Raw genomic sequence first — 13,033 nt, 5'->3', positions numbered from 1 at the left:
TTTTAAACAAATTAGATTTATAAAAGAAGGAGGAAACAATGGAGTTAGAAACTCAGTGTATGTCTTTTCCATGTACTGAACTCTTGTTATTCAGCTATGCCAATGTAAATTCAATATTTAATTCTAGGGCACCTTTAACAATGAACACTTACTTTTATGTACAGAACTGGCCCAAGTGTGGTAAGGTGTGTGATCTCATTTACTCTTTTACAGCTTATGATGGCTCTTTTGATCTTTTGTACTTTGTTCAGCAGGGCCCGAGATTACCCGTATGTGGGCTTTATGTGACCCATCCCTGCGATTAAATCTAATTGATGGGATAAAGAGCCGGACGTGGGCCGAAGGAGGCGTTTGATGTGGCAGCTGGAGATCGTGAGAATGAGGAGATGCAAAAGCCTCGGCTCCAGTCACTCATTCACTCACTCACTCATCACATCCCCGTCGCCGCGTCATCCCCTCTTCCTGATGGACGGGACCCCCACACTCCGCTCCGGGCTACACATACAGGGATGTGACACTGGTGCGCATCCCGCCGTCAGTCGCGCAGCAAAGTGGCACGCGTGTCATTTTCACTGACAGACGCGCTCGTCTGCCTATCCACGTTCCTCCGCTGCAAATGCGAGACATGACTGTGTACTGATGGAGCCACGTCGCAAACAAGACAGCGCAGCAGAAATAAACACATCTTGAGCAATGCGATCTGATCTGGAGTATAGGGGGGTGTTTAGACAGGGACAGCAGAGGAAAGCACTTGCGCACAGGGACAGTAAAAGCTTTGTTTGTTTGTTTGTTTTCCCTTATCTGCAAAACTTTTGGGATGAGATTTTATGTTTAGCTAGACTATATGAATAACTGAATAGGGTAATTATAATTATGGTTTTAGAAATGCACAGTGATTGCACAGGGTGTATATATTTATGGTAGTATTATATTTACATAAGGGGGGAGGGGCGGTCATGGCCACGACATGGCCAAAACAGCCTATAGGTCTACTTATGACAATTAGATAATACAGAAAGTTAATTAAGGGTGATTGATTGGGACTTAAGGTCAAATGGGACAGTATTACTAGCTATACAGAGTTTATTTATTCGCCTGATCAGTGAAAATCAAAAAGTTTTGCTGAGCTCTAGCTGAGAGACCTCATAATCAAAATTGGATGCCATCATTGGTGTAACGTCATGTAGGTGGGCGGTGCAATCATTAGACAGGAAGTTGACCCTGAAATGCATGAACTGAGAAAAATGACAAGCTTTAGATTATAAGGTCATATAAAATCGTCATAGCTACTATATCGCACAAACCTTTGATGGAAATATGAATATGATGTACTACAGCAACAAAATCACTCAAAAATGTGTTAATGTCACTTTTTTTTTTCAGGTTGTTTTTATTTTGTCCCATCCACCCAAGCACAGCATGATTTTGGGTGATTGAAAGTGCTTAAAGGATTAGTTCACTTTCAAATTAAAATTTCCTGATAATTTACTCACCCCCATGTCGTCCAAGATGTTCATGTCTTTCTTTCTTCAGTCGAAAAGAAATGAAGGTTTTTGATGAAAACATTCCAGGATTTTTCTCCATATAGTGGACTTCAATGGTCTCCAAACGGTTTGAAGGTGAAAACTGCAGTTTCATTGCAGCTTCAAAGCGTTCTACGTGATCCCAGACGAGAAATAAGGGTCTTATCTGGAGAAACCATCACTCATTTTCTAAAAAAAAAACAATTTTAAACATTTTAACCATAAATGCTCATCTTGAACTAGCTCTCTTCTTCTTCTTCTCTATTAGAATTCTGGCAGTGTAGACACTGCTAAGTGTATTATTGCCCTCCACAGGTCAAAGTTTGAACTAATTATTATATACAATTTGCTAGTGCAAGTATTTATGGTTAAAACGTATATAATTTATATTTTCGAAAATGAGTGTTGGTTTCTCTAGATAAGACCCTTATTCCTCGTCTGGGATTGTGTAGAACCCTTTGAAGCTGCAATGAAACTGTAATTTTGACCTGCAACCGTTTGGAGGCCATTGAAGTCCACTATAAGGAGAAAAATCCTGAATGTTTTCATCAAAAACCTTAATTTCTTTTCGACTGAAGAGAGAAGGACATGGACATCTTGGATGACATGGAGGTGAGTAAATTATTAGGAAATTTTAATTTGAAAGTGAACTAATCCTTTAAAGGCTTTGCTAATTAAGAAAATGATTAACCTTGCAATAGAGAATCACTGTATATGCTTTTATACACAATATTATGATATGATATGATACTTTATTGTCAGAACCAGTCTGAAATTTTTCTTGCATAACAGTATGTTTCTATGTTTGCAACAATCAACATCTCTTACACAACATCACTTAATCCACACACACACACACACACACACAAAAACATTGTATACATGTATACATGCATTGTATGAGAAATAGATGTCGTTTCCTCAACATAGGATCTCAAGACAACAATTTCACATCACTTGGCCACAACATAAGGATGTCATTACCTCAAACTCGACGCATTATCACGTTCCCACGAGTTAATATGTCATAGCCACAACAAAATGAAGTTCACTGAACATGCCCCATACCTTTGGTATTATGAATTGTATAGCATGACTTTTGTCTCTCCAGAGATCCAACGCAACTACCACTCCAAGATCCAGAAAGGTAGGAAAAACATCATTAAAGTACTCCATGTGACTCCAGTGGCTTAAACTAAATTTTTAACAATGTCAGCTCTTGCGTGAACACAAAACTCATGCGTTGTGATGCTCTTGTGAACACAAAACGCATGTTGTTGAGTTGACGCTCAAGTCTGAACACAACACGCATGCCTCATGAAACTCGTGAATGTGCGTTGCAGATCAATATTTTTGTAAGTATAGTGGTAAATGATGTTTTGAACCACTGGAGTCACACGGAGTACTTTAATGATGTCTTTCCTACCTTTCTGGACCTTGGAGTGGTAGTTGTGTTGGATCTCTAGGGAGGGACAGACTTTATCAAAAAGATCTTAATTTGTGTTCCGAATAGGAACGAATGTCTTACAGATGTGGAACGACACGAGGGTGAGTAATAAATAACAATTTTCATTTTTGGGTGAACTAATCCTATAAGATAGCAGTATCTAGGCCTACTACATTAACAGTGCATGCTGTTTCATTGCGCTTGTAGCCTATAACTGATTTGTAGGCTTTTAAGCAGATATAGTTGTCATTTATATACAATGACTGGCTGAAACATGCATTGATTTTAGAATGTTTGTTTATCTCTTTGGTTAGGGTTGTAGAGCATATATTATGTGGTCTCAAAGCCTATACATTATAAGTGCAGTGTATATAATACAGTAACTCATGGTTTCATTGGACATTGGCATCAGTTTATTTATTTCTATAATATTCTGATTGTATTACGGTTTAGAGAGCAGATGTTTTGTAGGTTTTATTTTATTTTATTTATTTATTGCTGTACCGGACATAGGCTACAATCTCATTAAACAGTTTCACAGTTTAGCCATTGATTAATTTTATAATTGTTTTGTCAATATTGTTATACAGGCCATTAGGTGTGGCTTTTTTTTTTCTTTCTCTACTGCAGTTGATATTTTTGGAGACACATAACACGAGCTATTTAAAAATAAGTGGTCTACTGATGAGAAATAATTCTTTTGTTCTTTAAAAAACAAAGCCATTGACATAAGCTTGCTGACGGATGCTGATGCTTTCAATACCTCAGAGACCAATGATGAATTACTGCAGACACACAGCGCTGAGCATGCAAATATGTCCAGCTACACTCTGATATTGCAGCAGGGGAGGACAATGTGCTTACATCTTTAAAAAAAGACACCCTATCTCACTCTGCATTAATTTTGTTCATGATGATTAATAATTTGTCTCATTAAAGTTTAATTTACCATGTGCTTCATGTATATAGTGCTTCATGTATGTTATTTTTATATATATATATATATATATATATATATATATATATATATATATATATATATATATATATATATATATATAATATAGTATAGAATATAATTCTATTACATTGCACTTTGTAGCTTTGTAACAGTGATTGTTAGGCTAATTTGTAGGCTTACAGGCTGACATTTCCTGTATGATCTTCTTTTCCTGTTTATTATTACCCTTCTTAACCCATTTGCTTTTGTGTCTGTCATCAATGAATATAGTCTAGAACATAGTTTAAAAAGCACTTCATTTTAGAGACAGATTATCTAATGAAGAGCACTTCCTCAGTTTTTTCATTGCTGTAAAATGGCTGTTGCTCTAGGGCCATATGCAAAGCAAAAACAGATCCACTTTTGTCACTAAAATGATTAATTCCATTTCAAAAGCATTTAGCAACAATTTTTTTTTCCAACAAAAAACGTTGTTATTTCTTTACTTTTAACCCTTGCAAGTACACTCTATAGAAAATTAAAAGGTTCTGTCTCATGACAATATCAGTTATACAGCAACACACAGTATAAAAATTTAGTTTTGCAATAGTAGTGAAATAAATCATTTGTATTCAGCAGTTTGATATTGGGTTTGTATGGAGGATTTGTAGTGCAAGTCAGTTGACAATGAAAGAGAGATCAGAGTTTAGCTTATGCAACACCTCAAGGGAAGAAAATGTTCTTTAGCCTTGTGGTCTGTGTTTTGTATTTGTCTATGTGGCTTCCAGATGGCAGGGAAGAAAACAGACTGTAGCTGCGGTGGATGGAATCCCTGATGATCTGGAGAGCTCTTTGCCGGCAGCGACGGTTGTTGAGGTCTTCGATGGCAAGTAGCCGAGTCCAGTGACGCGCTGGGCAGTTTTGACTACCCGCTGAAGGGCTTTCCGGTCTGAGGATGTGCAGCTGTCATACCAGACTGTGATGCAGCAGGTCAGAATGCTCTCAGGAAGTTCTCAATTACTGGGCGGGTAGATTGAGTTTGATATGGGTAGGCCTGTTTATTCGAAGATAGGTAACTTGGAATGTCACTTGAATCTTTCCAATCTTTTATTATTATGTTCTATTGTATTGATTATATGTCCAAGGATACATTCTTAGAATAAAAGGTTCTATATAGAAAGGGTTCCGTCAGACACTCAGGGGATCATTTTATGGATTTAGTTTTAATAAATTAATTTTGTTTTATTTTATTTATTTTTTTTGTATTAAATTTTTGAATTAAACAGCTCGTAAACATACATTATCACTAGAAAACAACTGAAATAAACCATTAAACATGAAAGTAGTATGCAATCATTTTAAGGCATTTCTCCTTGTACCTTTTTGGCTTAAATGGTTCTTTAAAATTGAGTCAAGAACCCTATTGTTTTATATAGAACCCCATCAAACCTTTGTTCTAAGAGTGTACATTACATGTAATTATGATAAAAAAAGATGTCCATGCATGTCCTTGGCCCTGCTTTTTAGGGTTTACTCAACTGTGTGTGAGCAAATGATGTTTGTGATGCATTTGTTTGTTATTGGAGAATTGATACACATTTTGTCCTCCTCCTGACAGCCACAAATCAAGTTAAATTACTCCATCAGGAAGGACAGTTAATTGCAAAAATGCATTTATGTCAGAGATGATGTATTTTTGGTGAAAATACCCTCCAAATCATAATAAGTACATCTTTCACCTCAATCAAAACACTCAACCTTGAGCCTTCTCTCAATCTTCAGACGGGTTTTAAAGACATACAATACCTGAACATTTCTAAGAATAATGCCATTTTATATAACCTCTTTTATAGGCTACTTACAGGAAGAATGAGACACACATACACTTTCTCTCATTTTCTCTCCCTGCCTGAACTATCAGAGAAAACGCAGGACAGGCCTACCTGAAGATGGAGTCGATGTGTCTCGGACGTCATGTCTCCTGTCAGACGTGTAAGCTGAGAGACAGGAATGGCATGGCCGGTGAAGCCCCAGTGAGCAGGAGGGGTCATCCTTCAGCTCAAAGACAGGCTGAGAGACAGCCACATGGCACACATCTCCAAATGACAGCCTGTCACTGGCAGGAGATCCACCATACGGCCCTGTCACCTCTCACCTGACTGAACTCGGCCCACTGTATTCTCGAGCTAAGGGGAAACTGCGTCACTGTCAAACTAATGGTGGTTAAAGGTGAAAAATTTCCATTTTTGTCATAAGCCCCATCTGTACATTTATATTTTAAGATCAAGACTTAATTATCTATTCAGTGCGGCCTATGACCGAGCCTTTGCTGTCATCCTAGAGAGGAAGTTGGATTAGTGGATGTGAACGTGGTGATTTCTCAGTGATAACTGCATTAATTAAATGTCTTGTGACACCGGGGCATATTGTTACACTTTTTACTGAATATTTATTTTATATCTATAGGAACCTTAAAAGTATTAGCTTCCAAAAGTCTCTTGAACATTTCCACCGTTATTGCTTAGAAAAAAAATCATCAGCAAGCATTAAGCAATTTTCGTTGCAAAATCATATCGTTCCATTCCGATCAATTGGCAAGGTTAAAGGGTTAGTTCACCCAAAAATGAAAATAATGTCATTTATTTCTCACCCTCATGTCGTTCTACACCCGTAAGGCCTTCGTTCATCTTCGGAACACAAATTAAGTTATTTTTTTATGAAATCTGATGGCTCAATGAGGCCTGCATAGACAGCAATGCCATTGAACTTCTCAAGATCCAGAAAGGTACTCAAAACATATTTAAAACAGTTCATGTGAGTTCAATGACAAGCGACAAGAAAACTTTTTGTGCACCAAAAAAACAAAAACAAAATAATGACTTTTCAACGATATCTAGTGATGGCGATTTTTAAAACACTGCTTCGAATCTTTTGTTTCTAATCAGTGATTCGGATCGCATGCCAAACTGCTGAAATCACTTGACTTTGGTGCTCCAAACCACTGGTTTTGAAATCAGCCATCACTAGATATCATTAAAAAGTCATTATTTAGGTTTTTTTTGGCACAAAATGTTTTCTTGTCGCTTTATAATATTAAGATTGAACTGTTTCAAATGAACTGTTTTAAATATCTTTTGAGTTAAAGGGATAGTTCACCCAAAAATGAAAATTTGATGTTTATCTGCTTACCCCCAGGGCATCCAAGATGTAGGTGATTTTGTTTCTTCAGTATAACACAAATGATGATTTTTAACTCCAACCGTTGCCGTCTGTCAGTCTTATATTGCGTGTCAATGGGAACTTTGTCTATAAGAGTAAAAAAAAACAAACATGCACAGACAAATCCAAATTAAACCCTGCGGCTCGTGACGGCACATTGACACGAAACGACCGGTTTGTGTGAGAAACCCAACAGTATTTATGTACTTTTTAACCTCTAAAACACCACTATGTCCAACTGCCCTCCACATCTGGTGTTAAAAATCATGATTTGGGTTCTACTGAAGAAACAAAGTCACCTACATCTTGGATGCCCTAGGGGTAAGCAGATAAACATCAAATGTTCATTTTGGGTGAACTATCCCTTTAATTTGTGTTCTGAAGATGAACAAAGGCCTTACGGTGTAGAACGACATGAGAGTGAGTAATAAATGACATTTTTAAAATTTTTGGGTTAACTAACCCTTTAAGGCTTTTCCCCAGTGTGGCTCTACAAAATCAGGATAGAAATGTACATAAACTCGGCCATGCAAGAGTTGCTGAAGATTTGAACAGTGTTAATGCATTACAAAGTTCAATTTACAATTTCAGTTCACATTTATTTGTACAGCGCTTTTCACAATACACATCGTTTCAAAGCAGCTTTACAGAAAATGTCAGGAAATGCATGTCAGCTTTACAATTTAGAGTAATCTGTTATCAGAGGTGATTCTGTGCAAGTTATGTAATTTCAGAAATGTACATACACAAATCATGCAGTTAGCTAACAATCTATTAATTTAAACAATGTATTAAGATAGAACAATGAGCTCATTGATGTAATTAATACATGTTAACAAATGATTAGTATATATAGAAAAATTTGCATTGGTGCATGTTGATCCAGAGTTGCGTCATCTGAAGTCCTCGCAGAGTTGGTGCTGTCTCTTCACAGGTGTTTAAAGTCTTCATAAAAGGCTGGACCCAAACTGGAGCTGACGTATTTTCTAGTTACTCTGTAAACCCGAATAAGTTGACAAAACACAAAAATGTTGGGGCAATCAGTAGGTTCAAAATTTTTAAGTTAAGAAATTCTAAGTTTAAGTAAGGAGAACTGGCATTTTAATTCTTAACTTGTTCTTAACAAATGTTTGAGTACACTATCAAACATTTAACTTAAAATGATCATGTATAGCCTACCTCAATGTACCTATGTACCTCAATGTAAACATTTTTATTAGTGTAAACTTATAAAAAGCTAATTCAAAAAATGCATACTTGCTAATTTGCTAACATTTTAACAATAGCATGTTATAGCACTTGCTGAATGAGTACATCAACATAAAGCATTCAACATACTTGCTCTCAAACCAAGCCACACACTTGTCACCATGATGGTAACTCTCCAAAAACCCACAGAAACTCTTCTAAATTAGCATAACAAAACATTAATCACTACTACATCTCCCACTTAACATTAATCTTGCACACACACACACACACACACACACACACACGCACACACACACACACACACACACACACAAAAAACATGATATAACACTTAATTTTAGCATTTACTCTCCCTTTCGAGTGCCATGGGCAAAACATGCTGGGAAACAGAAATCCCATCCCAGTTTCAGGTAAACTTAAGTTTGTCTAAATTAAAATAAATAAGTTCATAAAACTCAAATCAATGAAAAAGTTCAGTTTACTTAAAATGTATCAGTTCTGTGAACTTGAAAGAAAAAGAAAGTGCTAAATTCTCATAAAAGTTAATTTTACTGAACGAATTTGTTTAATTTAAGTTTGTCCTACTCAAACCAATTAATTATTTTGAGCGATAGGGTTTACAGTGTACCTCTGGATGGGCATCCCGAGATAAAACAGAAAAGCAAATGGAAAATAATTAACGTAGCTTCTGTAATTAATTACTGTAATTTAATTACTTTTCCCTTAAAAAAATGAATTTTACTCTTAATTTTTCTGTAATTTAATTACAATTACTGAAGTTATTTCATTAAATACTGTATAGACTAACAATTATATAAAACAATAGTGGATTTAATATCAAAATGTAATTGTTTTTAATGTAACCTTCTCACTTTAAACACTTTAGTCAGTTCAAGAATAATTTATGCAATTTTATATTATTTTTTTTTTGTTGAAAGAATTAAAAGAGCAGTTTCATGTCTATCCTATTTGTTCAACTGGATGTGTTTGATATGGAATTTAGAAAGTAATTAGTAAGAAATAATGTGAATCATTTTTAGAGAGAATCATTAGAACAGTATTCTAATTACACTATTGAAGATGTCATTAGTAGCTAGTAATCAATTACTCTTTTAGAGTATCTTACCCAACACTGGACGTGATGAGACTGTAGGTAAACATGGGAAAGACTGTGCTATGGAGGTTGATCATCATAGAAAGGTAAACGTTCTAGCTACAGAGGATATTTATGGACATTGATTTATCCACTAGCACGGTTTAGCTAACCATTTTGAGAAATCCAGGCCAATAACGGTTTGTAATTGTACCATGCATGTGAAAGTGCAAATACAAAATAATTAATCGGTGGAAAAGCATAGTTCAGACGTGTTGATGCTTTGTGATAGTGGAGCATGTTACCACACAATTGAGTTGTCACAATAACTGGCCATGCATGAAATATCAGAATTTTTGGGTATAATGACTTTTCAGAAAATATAAAATGATTATCAAAGACCAAAACAGCACAAACATTTAAACACACTTGCTCCAATATAAATGTGCAGTATAAACATTGTCCTGAGAACACAATTCAACCTTAGTTGAATTGTGCTTTATATATCCTAGCGTGATTTTATTGTGTTTATTTAACAAGAATATGATTTTTTAGCATATGATTTATAATATAACATATGAAGTCAACATTTTTGGTTTCATGTATTCATAATTGAACTTTTGACTCCAGAACTTATAGTTACTTGTGACAAATAGCCCAAATTTCCCCTGTTGCCTACACAGTTGTTCCTAAAAAAGGTTTCATACTGTTGTATTGGAGGCAATACTGATTTAATTTTACAGCCTGCAGTTACACTGAATTATTGCAGGGTTAAGAATAACATCCTGATTGTGTCATTGATCAACACTTCCTAGAGTATAAGGCTTGTAATCTCTCTGCCTGATCAATACCATGTCAGAATGAATTGCTAAAAGCAGTATTTGCAGATACTTTCTCTAGTTTGTTTTAATCAACATCATCACTTTCTCTCTGTTTTTAACATTTATAATACACCAGGTGCTGCCATCTCCAACGCATTCACCTCACCATAGATCTCTTCAAAACAGATTTGTGAGTCTATCCGAGACAAATAACCGGAGTTGGAGAAGGTGAGCCATGCTGTTTTGACACACTGTTAGAACATGATGTTACAAAGCCAGACACCTGACTTGGGAAAAAGGTCATCTGTTCATCATAGATCAAAGTGGAGGACAGCACCTCTCAAAACAGTGGCGGAAAGCGGGCAGGAGGAGATAAAATGAAATCTTCACAACAGGACTGATGGACATGTGGCTCAAATACACCCTCCTGTGAGCTGTAGGGAGGGTGGGTGTCCTGCTGGCAGATGTCCCTTCTCGTTTCAGATGCTGCTTGACAAGATTGCTCTGAGGTGGGGAAGACCAAAGAGGTCTGGGTAATGAGACAGTTGCCTCCTTAATGTTTGCCTTGACATCGTTGCACAAGCACAAAAACAAGAAGACTTATAGCTACAGCCTTTAAAGTACTGAACAGAATGAACTGAAGACTTCTTTGAAGCAATGAAATAAGATTTGCTAAAATTTCAATTTCCTACAACCATTCCAAAAACAGTCTCACTTGATTAATGTTAGTTTAAATGAACACTTCTGTGTGTTTGGACAGTCATGTGCATAAGCAGTCTTTTCTTTTGTTCGTTTGCAACTGTGGTTTGTTTAGTGCTCCTGACCTCAGTCAACAAACCCTCTCCATCCCATTCATTGAGGACCAATACAAGGATGTCACTGGCAGACCTTGCCTTGCATTTGATTTATGTTGCTCTAAAAGTAAAAATCAAAGATCCTCTCTAATGCAGCTCTGTGGCAGTGGGATGATATATGATGCAGCAGAGCAGTTAAATGAGAGCACTATGTCTCTGCCTGTGTTTTAATGGCAGGGTCAGAACTCTGACCCCACATCTGAATGACTTTACAGTACTTAAAAAGACATCCTCAGACAGTGCTGATTTGTAAAAGAAAGTCCTCAGGGCAAGCTTGTTTTGGCCATGCAGTTTTGATTACTCAAGGGACTGTTTGCAGGAAATACAACAGAGATGCACAACAAATGTCTTTTATTGGTTTTCAGTACAATTTGACCTTAATAAGAGGCTTATAGAATAGCAAAACATTTGAGGCAGAAATGTTGTACGTTAACTGTAGCAAATGTTACTTTATTGCTCACTGTTTGATGCAGTAACGAATCAGATTTGTCATCTCGCTTTTTTTTTCATTAAAAGTGTGATAAAAACACTATTACGTATTAGGATAATCATGTATTACTGAAGTATGGGTAGCTGTGGTATTTATAACTTTATACACAAAATCATGTCAATCACAATTTTGGGTAACACTTTATAACATTCAAGTCCTTTACAGGTCAGTTCATGTACATTAAATATGAATATCTGATCATATAACCTAAAAAAAATCAAAGTTTCACGACATACCCAGGTGAAAAAATAGTAATTTATATAAAATGCTGGGTTAAAAACAACCCAAGTTGGGTTGAAAATGGACAAACCCAGCGATTGGGTTGTTTTAACCCAGCAGTTGGGTTAAATGTTTGCCCAACCTGCTGGGTAGTTTTACTTAACTCAACTATATTGTTTAAAAATGACTGTATTGCTTACTTAAAATGAACCCAAAATATCTTGAAAATTAACATTTATTAATATGTTTAATAAATGTACATTTAAATTTCATTTTAGATTAATTTTAAGTCAGCCATATAGTCATTTTCAAACAATAGTTGGGTTAAATAAAACTACCCAGCAGGTTGGGCAAACATTTAACCCAACAGTTAAAACAACCCAATCGCTGGGTTTGTCCATTTTCAACCCAACTTGGGTTGTTTTTAACCCAGCATGTTTTAGAGTTTAGTAACTATAGTGTTTTTGAACCTTACTATATTAAATTGTAGTATACTGTATATATTACAGTATTTACAATACTTTGTCAATGAATGCTATGCATACTAGTGTTAACTAGTGAACTGATAAACTGTAATAAATACTGTAGTATACTTTAGTTTTTACTACAGTAAATATATAGTGTAATACCCTATAGTTGTAGAAAACTTAGAACAGTTTTGGGTAATTTGTTTATATTACTGTAGTTGTTATATTACCACAGCAACTATTGAATTACCACAACAAATTAATTCAAGTACTTTACTATAGTATTGTTCAAAAACAGTAGTATTTACTTTAAATTACTATAGTATTTTTTCATGTGGGTATAAATAAATATATGTAGGGCATATTTACATCAAATAAACATATTTTTGACAGTGGTTTAAAACAATTTTATTTATTGTGTAGGCCTAATGATGATTAGAAATTGAAGTCTTATTTCAATGTAAATTGATATCAATATAGTATGATGAAAATGCACTTTATGAATGATATGCTTTGGTATATGCTTAAAAACGTTTAAATCTGTAAAAACACTAAACATTGTTTGTTGTTATTGTCCCAAAAACTCCTTTTTATCTGGGTGTGCCCGTTAAAGGGTTAATTCACATCTTCTTGTCAGAGTAAGCGGTCTTGTTAATGCACTCTTAAGTGACATACTGGCAATGTCTCAAAACCTTACGAGCTGCCTACCTAGACTGCATTTTTTGGCATTATATGTGGGTGGGAGTGA

The sequence above is a fragment of the Chanodichthys erythropterus genome, chromosome 7, assembly GCF_024489055.1.
Source record: "Chanodichthys erythropterus isolate Z2021 chromosome 7, ASM2448905v1, whole genome shotgun sequence".
Classification (NCBI taxonomy): Eukaryota; Metazoa; Chordata; class Actinopteri; order Cypriniformes; family Xenocyprididae; genus Chanodichthys; species Chanodichthys erythropterus.
The sequence above is the reverse complement of the archived record's forward strand: the minus strand, read 5'-3'. Positions refer to the sequence as shown.